The sequence below is a fragment of the Echinops telfairi genome, unplaced genomic scaffold (assembly GCF_000313985.2).
Source record: "Echinops telfairi isolate 266 unplaced genomic scaffold, ASM31398v2 ScPeMD7_7;HRSCAF=31, whole genome shotgun sequence".
Taxonomy (NCBI): domain Eukaryota; kingdom Metazoa; phylum Chordata; class Mammalia; order Afrosoricida; family Tenrecidae; genus Echinops; species Echinops telfairi.
This window is the reverse complement of record NW_022103904.1, coordinates 12,201,241-12,205,309: the sequence shown is the minus strand read 5'-3', so window position 1 is coordinate 12,205,309 and position 4,069 is coordinate 12,201,241.

The window sequence follows — 4,069 nt, the reverse complement described above, 5'->3', positions numbered from 1 at the left end:
GTCCAGTCTGCCCAGGACACCTCCTTGAGGAGATAAGTCCTTTTTAGAAGAGGGGGAGACCAAGGAGAGTCAAAACCTCTTTGGCCCTTGGACTTCTGCCAGAGCTGGATCTTGACTGTTTCCGGATCTCCTGTTGCCCCACCTGCAGATCCAGGTGCAGTCAGTCAACTACCTAAGGTGGATTCCTTTGACTGACTTCTGCTTCCACTAGCCTGTGCCCCCTGCTCTCTCTGCTTCCTTATCCTGGTCTGGTTCCTTGACCTCCTGTTGTTTCCTGTTCATCATCTTCCAAGCATCAGAAGTCTGGCTTAACCAGACTAGATATATCTCTTTCTACAACTGTGTAAGCCATTTCTTGATATAAATCTCTTTCTATACACAATACATACACAGATTACTCTAGAGAACCCAAACTATCGCAACAAGACATTGGGAGTAAGGGTTGAAACAGGTTATTTGTTGCTTGCAGTGTGGCAACATGATTCTATATTGATTCGCTTTTTCCTGGCATCTATGCTGTGCCCATGGTTTAAAGTCTGTCTCAATTGTCATAGTTTATTCATGTCTAAAGACTTCTTTGACTGATAGGAAGATTATTGAAAGTTGAAATGGTGTCTTAGAAGTTAATATTTCCTACAAATGATATACATGTGATAATAAATGTAACATATACATTATAACATATACATGTGAACCTAGTCTATCACCTGTGTAGACCTAAATAGAGATGACTTGCAGATATCTCCCATGCTGGTCTCATGATTTATGATCTAATTAGAATTGTATAATCTGATATATTTGACACTGAAGTGCACAATTTCTGTATCGTCTTTTTCCTTAAGGGCTTTTGACAGTCTTTGGAATAATCTCTTCTTCAATTTAAATTTTGGCTTAATGAGATTTTTCATGTTCCAAATAACTGGTTGTTCTGGAGCAGGGATCAACAAACATTTGAGATGGAAGATGTCCCTCATAACAATTTAAAAATTATTAAAGAGTCACAAATATACTTTTACAAACAAATGAAATCACCATTATCTAAATGGCATCCCTTTACAATGTTCAGTTTTACTTCTGAGCCATGCATGGTTCACTATCCTCAGCTTGACATCCATGGGTGCTCATCATCAACTAAAGCAATAGAAAAATCTCGTGAAAAGACATTTTACCTCTTGTCGAGGGTCTCTAGATACCTTTTAGTCTGTTATGGGCTCTGGTCAAATATTTAACATTGCACTAAAATTATGCCACATTATGAGATTTGGCGCTTTTGACATAAAATTTAGTAAGAGCTGGTAAATCATAAATGATTTTAGTACAACAAGGATGTCTGTTTTGGGCACAATACAATTTGCTCAGAGTGAAATAAAATGAAAAAAGCTTCACACACATAACATTGAGGTTGGTTTGTATGGGTTTTCCTTTTATCTAAAAAACACTTATTCGTGTGGATGTGTAAGAGTTGACAGAGCAGATCAATTTTATGTGAACTTTCTAATTAAGTTACTTCTCATTTTAAATGACCAACTGGGCTCTTTCCCATTAAATATAGATTAAAAAAATTGAAATCATTTTCTATGATTTTATTTCATTCACAATACTGTATAATTAAAGTATATTCTACACAGGATATTCAGTAAATGGTTAACGTTTTGCACTCTGCTTAGGGCTGTCACACCTGCCTATTCAAAGAGAGAGAGGAGAGAGAGACCCTGGACTGGTTCCCAGGAGTTATTTTCTGAGCCTTTGCAATGAGATTAGAGTATATTTGTATATTTACCACCTTGGGGCATAAAAGAGGTTCATTCTAAAAATGGAAAAGGTTGTGAATACCTATGTTCTTCCTTAGGGTCCTAGGCCACATTGCATTCACCTTGGGGAGAGGAGAAGTGGAGATTAGATTCTGTTTTTGTTCAGTTACTGAATTGGTTCTGACTTGAAGCAACGCTATCTGTGTACAACACAGTGAAACTCTGCCCAGTTCTGTGCCAGCCTCACCTTTATTCTTTGTTTGAGCCTATCGACACAGCCATCTTATGAATTATCTTGTCGATGGTCTCTTTTTTCGCTTTCCCTTTGCATTACCAAGCATAATGTCCTCCAGGGACTGGTCTCCTCTGACAATATGTCCAGAGTACTTAAGATGACTTCTTTCCATCTTGATTCCCAGAGGAATTTTGACTGTACTTCTTTCAAGACTAAGTTGTTCTTTTGTTCGTCCGTGGTACTTTTTTCTGGTATGTTCTTCTCCAAAACCATACTTCAGATGCACCTATTCTTCTTCGGTCTTCCTTACTCAAGACTTGATTGATATAGCGTAGCTAAGGTCAATCTTGTGAGGTTTTCACAAGTGATTCCCCATGAAAACCTTGGAAATCTAGCCTAGGGTGAGCTTTCCTTAAAACACATGCATTTTATGTGTTGCCAGATGTAATGCTGGGCTTCTAAATGTTTACCAAAGATCTCCACTAGGATAGGACAACTGGAAGTGTGTCCCTGTTTTTCCCAAGATGCTATCCTGTGAGCCTTTATCTCTTTGTTCCATTTCATCAACTTTTTTCACATCGGAAACCATATTACTGAGTATGGAAGCTTTTCTGAGTTGAGAGTCCTCATGAGGGGGGTCTTGAGTACTCCAGAAACAAAGGTTCATGTGGAACAGCCAAGATAAGTTCATTGTATTTCCTCATAGACTCTACAGAAGTAGTATAATTTTCACATGGTGATACTTCTTACTAATATTGATTTATTTTTTAACTTGTTTAAATCACCAACAGATACTACACATTATCGGAGGCAAAGACTGGGGGAAAACACATGAAGAAGAAAATGCAATCATGAACCAATGCAATTAGCCATTAACTATATCAAAATTGTCACTCAATAATTATCACGTTTTAAATTCCAAATCAAACTACTCCATTTCACCTTGAAATTTGCTTGACTACAATCTAAAACATACCAAAATACTGTCAGAAGTCTCAAAAATAAAAATTCAAAATTTAATAAGTTAATCATAATTAATAAATATATCTTTGAGGGTTGTTGCTGAAGAATAAAATGTCAAGTCTCTAAAATGTCAAATTCATACTTCTATATTTTCTTTGCAACTTGATTTCTAAAACAGTAGAGACATACATATTTATAGTAATATATTCTAAAGTTAAAATTACATTTCTTTTTTACCTTCCAAGATAGCACTATTGATATTCAGTCTCATACACATAGATTCCTAGATTCCTTTTTTTTTCACTCCTGTGGTTTTTATAATTTATTTTATATTTACTGTTGATAATGTAGATCAGAATATACACTATTTTAATAGTTTCTACCTATAAATTTTAGTGACTCTGATTACATATTTTATATTATGTAATTATTTTCAACCTCCTGTTTCAAGTTGTTCATTTTATATTTATGTAAATCCACTACTCCTTAAATTTGCTTTCTAAATGTTTAAGTTGCTGTGGTCAATTTATCCCACTGAGATACATTTTGAAAGAACATAGTAGTACTCAAGGTAGACATGCTTTACTACTTAAGCTAGACTGTTTGGTTTTAAGAAGACTTCTGGGAATATTTTTGCTCTAAAGGTAATCTCAAGGCAATATTTTTCGAGGTTCATCCAATCTCCCTGACTCCAGAAATATAGATTCCATAAGAATGTAAAATACTGCCCTCTAATTTCTCCCTTTTAATCAATACTCTTTCTGGAGTATTTTATCAAAATCCTCAGTAATGGTAACTTGGCACCATGAAGTTTTTAAGCAAAAGAATTGTTCATGGGTCAATTAGGAGAATATTTCATTTCCTTCTTCCATTTTTGACTCTCCTTTCTCTCGTCTCCAAGTAAATAGAAACCAACTGCTGTACTCTAGATGGTGCTTAAAGAATTTAATACCCTATGAAATGCTCAATGGATTATAAAGTATTTAAAAAAGGAACAAACAGGCTATTATGCCAATTAACTGGGATATAACATAAAACCATGACCCTAAACCTCCTGACCTTTGAGGTGTTGGATTGTACATGAATAGTTCTTGCAGCTTCTCTTTCTGTAAGCAAGGTT